Source organism: Pan paniscus, chromosome 19, assembly GCF_029289425.2.
Source record: "Pan paniscus chromosome 19, NHGRI_mPanPan1-v2.0_pri, whole genome shotgun sequence".
NCBI lineage: Eukaryota > Metazoa > Chordata > Mammalia > Primates > Hominidae > Pan > Pan paniscus.
In genome coordinates, this window is record NC_073268.2 from 83,729,640 (window position 1) to 83,740,887 (window position 11,248).

Genomic DNA, 11,248 nt, shown 5'->3' on the forward strand with positions numbered 1-11,248 from the left:
TGTCACCCAGGCTGGAGTGCAGTGGCACAAACATAGCTCACTGTGACCTCACCCTCCTGGGCTCAAGCTATTCTACCACGTCAGCCTCCTGAATAGCTGGAACCATGAGCAAGGGCCACCACACCTGGCTAATTTTTTAAATTTTTGTAGAGACTGGGTGTCACCATATTGCCTAGGCTGGTCTCGAATTTCTAGGCTCAAGTGATCCTCCCACCTTGGCTTCTCAAAGTGCTGATATTATAGGCATGAGCCAGCATACCCAACCAGACCTTTTCTAGTTATCAGACAACAGACATTTTTCTAATGCTGTGTGATGCTGGACAAGTGACTTCATCCCTCTGAGCCTTTGTTTCTTCAACTGTAGCAACACTACCACTAATAACAGGTGGCATATATTAAATTTGAATGACAAATATGTAAAAATAAGATTGTCAGTAGGTGATGGAAGCTGTGGCTGAAAAATCCTGAGAAAAATAGAATGCAGGCAAATTTCAACAGTAGCTCTAGGCCGAGTGCAGTGGCTCATGCCTGTAATCCCAGCACTTTGGGCAGCCAAGGCAGGAGGATTACTTGAGCTCAGGAGTTTGAGAGCAGCCTGGGCAACATAGTGAGACCTCATCTCTACAAAAAGTTTAAAAATTAGCCAAACATGGTGGCATGCGCCTGTAGTCGCAGCTACTCAGGAGGCTAAGGTAAGAAGATCGTTTGAGCCCAGGAGTTCAAAGCTGCAGTGTACTATGATTGCACCACTGCACTCTAGCCTGGGACACACAGCAAGACCTTGTCTCTAAAAAATAAATAAATAAACAGAAGCTCTATGAGAAAGAGCAGGTGACCTTTCCTAGTGCTCCATCAGTACATGAAGCTCCTTTTAAAAATAAGAATAGGCTGGGCGCGGTGGCTCACGCTTGTAATCCCAGCACTTTGGAGGCCAAGATGGGCAGATCACGAGGTCAGGAGTTCAAGACCAGCCTGGTCATCATGGTGAAACCCCGTCTCTACTAAAAATACAAAAATTAGCCAGGTGTGGTGGCAGGTGCCTGTAATCCCAGCTACTTGGGAAGCTGAGTCAGGAGAATCGCTTCAGCCTGGGAGGCAGAGGTTGCAGTGAGCTGAGATCATGCCACTGCACTCCAGCATAGGCAACAGAGCAAGACTCCATCTCAAAAAAATATAAATAAATAAAAAAATTAAAAAAAAAACAAAAATAGTCCAGGCACGATGGCTCACGTCTGTAGTTCTAGCACTTTGGGATGCTGAGGCAGGCAGATCACCTGAGTCCAGGAGTTCGAGACCAGGCCAACATGGTGAAACCCATCTCTACTAAAAAATACAAACATTAGCTGGGTGTGGTGGCGCACTCCTAATCCCAGCTACTTGAGAGGCTCAGGCACAAGAATCACTTAACCCGGAAGGCAGAGGTTGCAGTGAGCTGAGATGGTGCCACCGCACTCCAGCCTGGGAGACAGAGCAAGACCCTGCTCAAAAATAAAAATAAAAAATAAAAAAAATAAGAATAAGGTAAAATATGTTTCTGTTTGAAAAGAACTGTACAAATGAAGTCAGACCTGCAAAACCTCCTTTGTTTTCATGCATGCAAGTTGTAAAAATAATTACGTTTTACTCCTTTAAAGACAACTAAATGAGGGTGCTTAGATCATTAAATACACACACACACACACAAAACTGGCTAATTTCAGATCATCTGGTGGGTCAATAGTGTTTTATACTCAGATTCTTTTAAGTAACATGACCTGTTATTGTCAGAATATAAAAATGTCAAAAGCTTCTCTTTTTTCTGATATACTAGATCTAATTTGCATCTAAATGCAAAAGCTTTTTAGCATATGACAAAACACCCTTGCCAAGCTGATGGACGACTTTCGAGACAGATCTGGTTAATACACAGAGGCCAACATTTTGTTAATTGGATTTGCTAAACAATATCTACCACAGCCTCATTGAAACTCTTTGGTAATTCCTTTTATATAAGATTAAACCAAACATACCCCGAGAAGCATACTTTTCTTTGAAAACAAGCATCTTCCATTCTGGATCCAAATACGAATCAATTATTTTCAGTGTTTTGGATAGACTCTTTTTCCCCTCCCCATGCACCTTTCTTGATGCTTTAAATGAAAACCAAGGAAAGATGGTTTAAAAAGTAAAATACCAGGCCTGGCGCAGTAGCTCACACCTGTAATCCCAGCACTTGGAGTCTGAGGCAGGAGGATCACTTGAGCTCAGGACTTTTGAGATCAGCCTGGGCAATATAGGGAGACATAGTCTCTACCAAAAAAAAAAAAAAATTTTTTTTTTTGATTAGCTGGCCATGGTGGAGCACACCAGTAGTCCCAGCTACCCAGGAGGCTGAGATGGGAGGATTATTTGAGCCAGGGAGGTTGAGGCTGCAGTGAGCTGTGTCTGGGTCACTGTGCTCCAGCCTGGGTGACAGAGCAACACCCTGTGTCAAAAACAAACAAACAAACAAACAAACAAAACAGTAGAATACCTCCAAGTTTCCTTAAGGGACAATCTGAGAGCCTTTCTTCCCAGAGGGAGCACTGACAGCCATCAAAGGGACCTCTAAGATTTCACATAATATTCTTTTCTTGCCTCCCAATTTTAGGCCTTTGCTTTTTTACTTTCCTCTAACAATAGGTGGTCTCCAACTCACTCATCTGAGTTATTAATGACCCATCCACACAATGGCTCCTTAACCATGATCTCAGCCGCCATAATGCCTGACACTGGGTCTCCAACAATTACCCTCAAACTCACCTCTCCACTCCTGGCTTTTCTGTGGTTTCCTCGCCTCCAGGGGGACAGGCGGAGCCACCTCTCCTTATCTAGTTTCCAGCAGATAAAGATGTTTTCCTGATAACCCAAGTGGAAACTCTAAAAATGTCTTCCTGTTGAACCATGGCCACTGGGCTTTCCGATGCAAATGTGAAGGCGGTATTGATCAGCCTTTAGCTGCACTAGGCAGGTTTACTGGCCGAGCTGAGAGCCTAGTTTCGCTGCTCAGCACTGCCACCGAGAAAATACCATCTGAGTTCAAAACAACTAGCTTTCAAACCACCTTCAGAAACACAGCTCTTTTATGAGTGTATCATTTTGTTTTGCTGAGACGGGTTCTCGCTCTGTCACCAATGATGCTAGAGTGTAGTGGTGCCTTCATAGCTCACTGTAACCTTGGACTCCTGGGCTCCAGTGATCCTCCTGCCTCAGCCTCCTGAGTATAGGACTATAGGCACACAGCACCTCACTCAGCTAATTTAAATTAAAAAATTTTTTGTAGAGATGGGGTCTTGATAACAAAACCCAGGCTGATTTTGAACTCCTGGCTTCAAGCAGTCCTCCCACTTCAGCCTCCCAAAGTGCTGGGATTATAGGCCTGAGCCACCAGTTTTTTGTTGTTGTTGTTTTGTTTTGTTCTGAGACGGAGTCTCGCTCTGTTGTCCAGGCTGGAGTGCAGTGGGCGATCTCGGCTCACTGCAACCTCTGCCTCCGGGGTTCAAGCAATTCTCCTGCCTCAGACTCCTGAGTAGCTGGGATTACAGGTGCGTGCCAGCACGCCCGGCTACTTTTTTGTATTTTTAGTAGAGATGCGGTTTCACCATACTAGCTAGGATGGTCTCAATCTCCTGACCTCGTGACCCGCCTGCCTTGGCCTCCCAAAGTACTGGGATTACAGACGTGAGCCACGGCGCCCAGCCGAGCCACCAGTTTTTAATAGCAGGTTTTTAATAGCATTGATAGCTACTAATTGGATATACTTCAGGAAAGAAGTCACCTTTTTTTGGAGACAATAAATTTAATTTTACTGGAATTGAATTAAATTTAATTCCAGAAAAAAAATTTCTTGACATGAAAATAATACATAAACTACAAAGCTTTATGAACATATGTAGCCATTCTTATTTCCAAATATTAAAATTTACATTTAAAAAAATCTAGATATAGCTAACACTTGCCATGAAGACAGCACCACCTCCAAAAAAATTTTAGCAGAGAATTGGAGATGTGTGTGTGTCAATGGCACCAAATGTCTCGCTACTTTTCTACTCCCTTGATTGCTAAGACAAAACTTAAGCAATTTATAAAAATACATTTATACAAAAAAAAAAAAGGTAGTCAACTAGACATTTAGGTGAAGAATAGGACTGATTTATTTGCAGGGCTGGTTGAGAAGGAGGGCTTTAGGTGCATCCGTTGTGTTTCATCCACATGCACCCTCCTGCTGGCTCCTGCTGGGGACATGAAGGTGAAGGATTCCCACAGAGTTGAACAGGAGCCAAGCTCAGACCCACTTGAGCTTCTCTTCAGGCAGCAGTTCCATAAACACACTCACCAGTGCCCACCCCCGTTTGCCACACCTAATAGAGTTTAGGGGTAGAAGGTATTTAAGCAAGGCCGGGCACGATGGCCCGTGCCTGTAATCCCAGCACTTTGGGAGGCCAAGGCAGGTGCGTCACTTGAGGTCAGGTGTTCGAGACCAGCCTGGCCAACATGGCGAAACCCCATCTCTACTAAAAGTACAAAAAATAGCCAGGTGTGATGGCCGGCACCCATAATCCCAGCTTCTAGGGAGGCTGATGCTTGAATCCAGGAGGCGGAGGTTGCAGTGAGCCGAGATCGCACCACTTCACTCCAGCCTGGGTGACACAGCGAGGCTCCATTTCAAAAAAAAAAAAAAAGAAAGAAGGTGTTTAGACAGCCTCAAACTTCTTCAGTCCCACCCCCAACATATCGGGACAAAATATCAAGTTACTCTCCTCCTAGGCTGAACTGGGGGCTTTGCCTTCAGCCTGCATTCCCTCTGCGCCCTCCCTATGAATTGGCTCTCAGGGCCAATTTCTGCTTTAATCCTCATTCCTCATTCTGGTCCTGATAGAACTTATTCTATAATCGGGTATTTTCATCTTTTACTTTTTTTTCTTTTCTCCCTTCCTTCTCTTCCTCCCTTCCTCGCTTCCTTCCTTCCACAGTGCCTAACATGTACCAGACACTAGGAGAATGGTACAAAAGTGATCAAAAATAAATCTAGGGCCTGGCACAGTGGCTCACACCTGTAATCCCAGCACTTTGGGAGGCCGAGGCGGGTAGATCACTTGAGGTCAGTGATCTCAGTGTTTGAGACCAGGCTGACCAACATGGTGAAACCCCATCTCTACTAAAAATACAAAAATTAGCCTGACGTGCACCTGTAATCCCAGCTACTTGGGAGGCTGAGGCAGGAGAATTGCTTAAACCCGGGAGGTGGAGGTTGCACTGAGCCGAGATCCTGCCATTGTACTCCAGCCTGGGCAACAAGAGTGAAACTCCGTATCAAAAAATAAAAAAATTAAAAATTAAAAAAATCTGACCTCAGAGTGTAGTAGAAATGATATATAATAATTATATAGTCACACAAATGTGTAGTTGCAACTTCATACAGGTCAATGAAGGAATGTTACATCATGCTAGGACAGCATATACCATAAGAAAAGAGGGCTGTTCAGCAGAAGCTGTGATCTGAAAGACAAGTGGCAGCTAGATGAAGCAGGAAAGGAAGTAGCATGGGCACAGAGGTGAGGGGGGTGGGCATAGCCTGTTCCAGGTTCTGAAGAATATGGCTTGAGAAAGAGGACAAGAGATGTCTGATGAGGGATGAGTCAGGAAAGAAGGGTAGGGGCTAGATCTTACAAAGCCCTTGTGGTTTAGCAAATAAAAATACAAGATGCCAGGTCAAATTTAATTTCAGATAAACAATGAATAATTGCATAGGACATACCTAAAAATAAAAAAGTACTAATTATCGGCTGAGTGTGGTGGCTCATGCCTGTAATCCCAGCACTTTGGGAGGCCGAGGTGGGTGGATCACTTGAGGTCAGGAGTTCGAAACCAGCCTGGCCAACATGGTGAAATCCGGTCTCTACTAAAAATACAAAAATTAGCCAGGCTGTGGTGGCAAGTGCCTATAATCCCAGCTACTCGGGAGGCTGAGGTGAGAGAATTGCTTGAGCCTGGGAGGCAGAGGTTGCAGTGAACCGAGGTTGCACCACTGTACTCCAGCCTAGGTGACAAAGCGAGACTCTGTCTCAAAAAAATAAATAAATAAATAGATAGATAAATAAAATTTATTATCTGAAATTCAGATTAACTGGGCATCCTGTGATGAATAATTGCATGGGACATACCTAAAAATAAAAAATGATTCATTATCTGAAATTCAGATTAACTGGGCATCCCGTATTCTACTTGGCAACCCTATTTGTAGGTCAAGGTAAGGATTTGATTTTGCCCATATCCTGAGAATAAGGTATTAAAGGGTTTTAAGTAGGGAGTGGAATAATCGGATTTGAATTTTAATAGATCATACTGGCTACAGATTGGAAGAAGGCAACCAAGAAGCAGGGAGACCAGGAAGCAATTATTGCGGTCCAAGAAAGAGACGGGACTGGGAATGGCGGGGGGGGGGGGCAGTGGAGAAGGAGAGAGGTAGACAGGTGGAGCTATATTTAGAAGATAAAATCCACAGTACTTGGCGACCTACTCCAGTCCCACTGCTTTATATTCCTATCATGTGCCAATGATACCTCAATCTATATCACCCGCCTGGGCTCTGCCAGGAACTCCAGCATCATATGGGATACAGCTTATTTGGCATCTCACTTAACACAGCCAAAATAGAAATTTGGGTATGGCTTCTCCAAACAACCCTTGCAAATGTGCTACTCCCCTGCCTAGACTTCCCCATTTCAGTAGGGAACACCCCAATCCACCTGGTCACTCAAGGTAAATGTGCAGAACATGCCTTTGATTCCTCCCTCCCTCTCACCATCACACTCAACCCATCTGCCACCCTGTCAACTCTCCCTCCAAATCACATCCTGAATTGATCCACTTTTCCCTATCTCCGCTATCACCACCTACCACAAGCCACTATCTCTTGTATCCTCAAAATTGGTATTTCTGCTTCTGCTTTTTATCCCCTATGAGCTATTCTCTGCTTGAGAGCCAGCGTGATCCTTTCAAAACAGAAATCAGACCTTAGCTTAAAACTTTTTTTTTTTTTTTTTAGGCCAGGCGCAGTGGCTCACGCCTGTAATCCCATTACTTTGGGAGGCTGAGGCAGGGAGATCACGAGGTCAGGAGATCAAGACCATCCTGGCCAACATGGTCTTGATCTCCTGACCTCGTGTTCATGGTCTACTAAAAATGCAAAAATTAGCTGGGTGTGGTGGCAGATGCCTGTAATCCCAGCTCCTTGGGAGGCTGAGGCAGGAGAATCGCTTGAACCTGGGAGGCGGAGGTTGCAGTGAGCCGAGATCGCGCCACTGCGCTCCAGCCTGGGTGACGGAGCAAGGCTCCATCTCAAAAAAACCAAACAAACAAACATAAAATAACAATTGTTAGTGAGGATATGGAGAAACTGGAACCCTTGTGTACTTCTGACAGAAATGTAAAATTGTGCAGCTGCTGTGCAAAACAGCATGGTGTTTCCTCAAAAAATTAAAAACAGAATCACTGTGTGATCCAGCTATTCTACTTCTGGTTATATAGCAAAAAAAACAAAGCACGATCTCAAGGGGATATTTGTATACCCATGTTCATAGCAGCGTTATTCACAATAGCCAAGAGGAAGCAATCCAACTGTCCATGAATGGAAGAATGGAGGAGCAAAATGTGGTATATCCATTCAACGGAATATTAGTCAGTCTTTAAAAGGAAGGAAATTCTGACACATGCTACAACAGGATGAACCTTGAAGATGTTGTGCTAAGTGAAATAAGCCAGACATAAAAGGACAAATATTTAATGATTCCATTTATCTGAGCTATGGTATTTAAATTCAGAGAGACAGAAAGTAGAATAGTGATTACCAGGGGCTGCAGAAGGGGGAATGGAGAGTTATTGTTTAATGGGTTCAGTCTGGGAAGATGAAAATGTTCCAGAGATGAATGGTGGTTGTGGTTGCAACACAGTGTGAATGTACTTCATGCCATAGAACTGTACACTTAAAAATGGTTAAAAGGCCAGGTCTGGTGACTCATGCCTGTAATCCCAGCACTTGGAGAGACCAGGCGGGTGGATCACTTGAGGTCAGGGGTTCGAGACCATCCTGGCCAATATGGCAAAACCCTGTCTCTAGTAAAAATACAAAAATTAGCTGGGCATGGTGGCGGGCACCTGTAATACCAGCTACTCGGGAGGCTGAGGCACAAGAATTGCTTGAACCTGGGAGGAGAAGGTTGCAGTGAGCCGAGATAGTGCCATTGCACTGCAGCCTGGGTGGTAGAGTGAGACTCAGTCTCAAAAAAAAAAAGAAGGTTAAGAGCCTGGTGCCGTGTTAAGAGCACCAGGCTCTTAAGGTTAAGAGCTTGTAATCCCAGCTACTGGGAAGGCCAAGGCAGGAGGATCACTTGAGCCCAGGAGTTCAAGACCAGCCTGGACAACGTGGCAAGACCCTGTCTCTTTAAAAAAAAAACAAAAAAACAAACAAACAAAAAAAACAGGCCAGGTGCGGCAGCTCACACCTGTAATCCCAGGTGTGGAAGTCTTTGGGAGGCCGAGGCGGGCGGATCACGAGGTCAGGAGATCAAGACTATCCTGGCCAACATGGTGAAACCCGTGTCTTTACTAAAAATACAAAAAACAAAACAAAACAAAAGTTGCTAAAAAGGTTAAAATGGCAATTTTATGTTACGTACATTTTAGCACAATAAAAAAAATTTAAAATATACTCATTGGGTTTTGGCACCACCGGGAGGGCGCTAACATTAGCTTGAAATGTATGCCCCAAAGGATGACAAAGATCTTAGATTCTTCCTCTCTCTCTCTGATTTTTGCTGGGCAGAAAACTTCTTCAGGGGCATATGCCTAAATTCTGGTAATATTGTTCAATTATTTGCTATGGTCTAAACATTTACTGCAAAGGTTTTTTGAGTTTCTGAAACCGAAAAACATATCTTAGAGTATCTCAGATCTTATTTAAGAATCACCACAACTTTCAAATAATATAGAAATTTGGTGGCATACAAATATCTACCATTCACTTTCTTTGCTGAATGCTCCTTCTACGAATATTCCTTTGATGAAGCACTTACTGTACCCCATTCATGCAATGTACACGTCACCAGCTGTCAACCGTCCATGACAAATTTCTAATGGGTAACACCCTCCCTTTTGAATGTGAGCAGGCTTCCCTTCCTACCCATTATATATTTAGACTCATTCATTGTATATTTATCATCTGATTCTATTCTAGGAATTGAATGTGAGAGGCAATATCTTCCCCCAGTCTTCACAGCTAGGCAGCCAAGCAGCATAAACATGACAAACAATCCAGAGAGAACATCCACAACACACAGTAAAATGCACAGGGTCACAGCTGCCTTTGAAGACCAGCCTTAAATGTCTCTAACCAGTGAGGGATAGCCAGACCCTCTTCTTGCTCATTGACCTTGATGGATGCACATTGGAAGTGGAACGCCTCCTGACCCGTTCCTAGCTTAGGCTTGGTTGCAGAAGACTCCTAGTTCCCTTATTATAGCTGGTGTCCTTTCCAGAAAGGATTGCAATCTCCTTTAATAGTTTACCAAACTTAGACTCAAATTTACAGACGAATATGCAAGCACAGTTCCAGCTTTCTCAACCAGGAAGTCTTACTTTCCCTTAATGGATCAAGTCCACGTTCTATTTATTACCCTAGCTTGCAACGTTAAGTGTGACTTATTCAACAAACGTGTATTAAGCTCTTTGTATGGATCACAGACAATTGCTGGTGCCATGAATATGAAAATGTGAAGTGGCCGGGCGCGGTGGCTCAGGCCTGTAATCCCAGCATTTTGGGAGGCTGAGGCGGGTAGATCACCTGAGGTCAGGAGTTCGAGACCAACCTGCCCAACATGGTGAAACCCTGTCTCTACTAAAAATACAAAAATTAGCCAGGTGTGGGGTGGGTGCCTGTAATCCCAGCTACTCGGGAGGCTGAGACAGGAGAATCGCTTGAACCCGGGGGGCAGAGGTTGCAGGTTGCAGAGAGCCGAGATTGTGCCATTGCACTCCAGCCTTCGTGACAAGAGTGAACCTCTGTCTCAAAAAAGAAAAAAAAAGGCTGGGCGCAGTGGCTCACGCCTGTAATCCCAACACTTTGGGAGGCCGAGGCGGGCGGATCACGAGGTCAGCGGATCGAGACCATCCTGGCTAACAAGGTGAAACCCTGTCTCTACTAAAAATACAAACAAGTCAGCCGGGCATGGTGGCGGGCGCCTGTAGTCCCAGCTCAGGAGGCTGAAGCAGGGGAATGGCGTGAACCCGGGGTGCGGAGCTTGCAGTGAGCCGAGATTGCGCCACTGCACTCCAGCCTGGGCAACAGTGCAAGACTCCGCCTCAAAAAAGAAAAAAGAAAGAAAGAAATAAAAGCCTTGCTACTGATGGTGCCCTCATCACCTCTCACCTGGTAACTACAATAACTGCGATAGACTTCTAGGGAATCTCCCTGTTGGTGCCCCAGGCGCACTTGCTACTGAGAATGCTCTTAGTTAACTGCATGATCGCTCCCTCCCCTCCTTCATGCCATCCTCAAAAGATACCCTTGGGCCAGGCACTGTGGCTCTGTAATCCCAGCACTCTAGGAGGCCAAGGTGGGAGGATCATTTCAGCCCAGGAATTCAAGGTCAGCCTGGGCAATACGGTGAAACCCCATCTCTACAAAAAATACAAAAATTAGCCGGGCATGGTGGTGCATGTCTGTAGTCCCAGCTACTCGGGAGGCTGAGGTGGGAGGATAGCTTAAATCCGGGAAGCAGAGATTGCAGTGAGTTGAGACTGCGTCACTCCAGCCTGGGCGACAGAGCGAGACCCTCTCTCAAAAAAAAAAAAAAAAAGGACATCCTCTCAAGGAGGCCTGTGGTCATCCTAGTTAAAATTTCACATACACAGACCACTCCTTCCTCCCCCACACACCCACGCTTTATCTCTCCCTTCTGAGTTTAATGTTTTTCTTCTTACCACCTATCACAAAGTAAGTTATGAAGCATAATAATAAACTATATCCTCTTGATCTCACAACCCAGCCTAAAAATTAAAAGATTATCAGAGTTCAAGATCACCTTGGGCAACAAAGCAAGACTCCATGTCTGCCAAAAATACAAAAATTAGCCAGGCGTGGTGATGGATGCCTGTAGTCCCAGTTATTCGGGAGGCTGAAGCAGGAGGATTGCTTTATTTAGCCCAAGAGTTAGAGGCTGCAGTGAGCCAT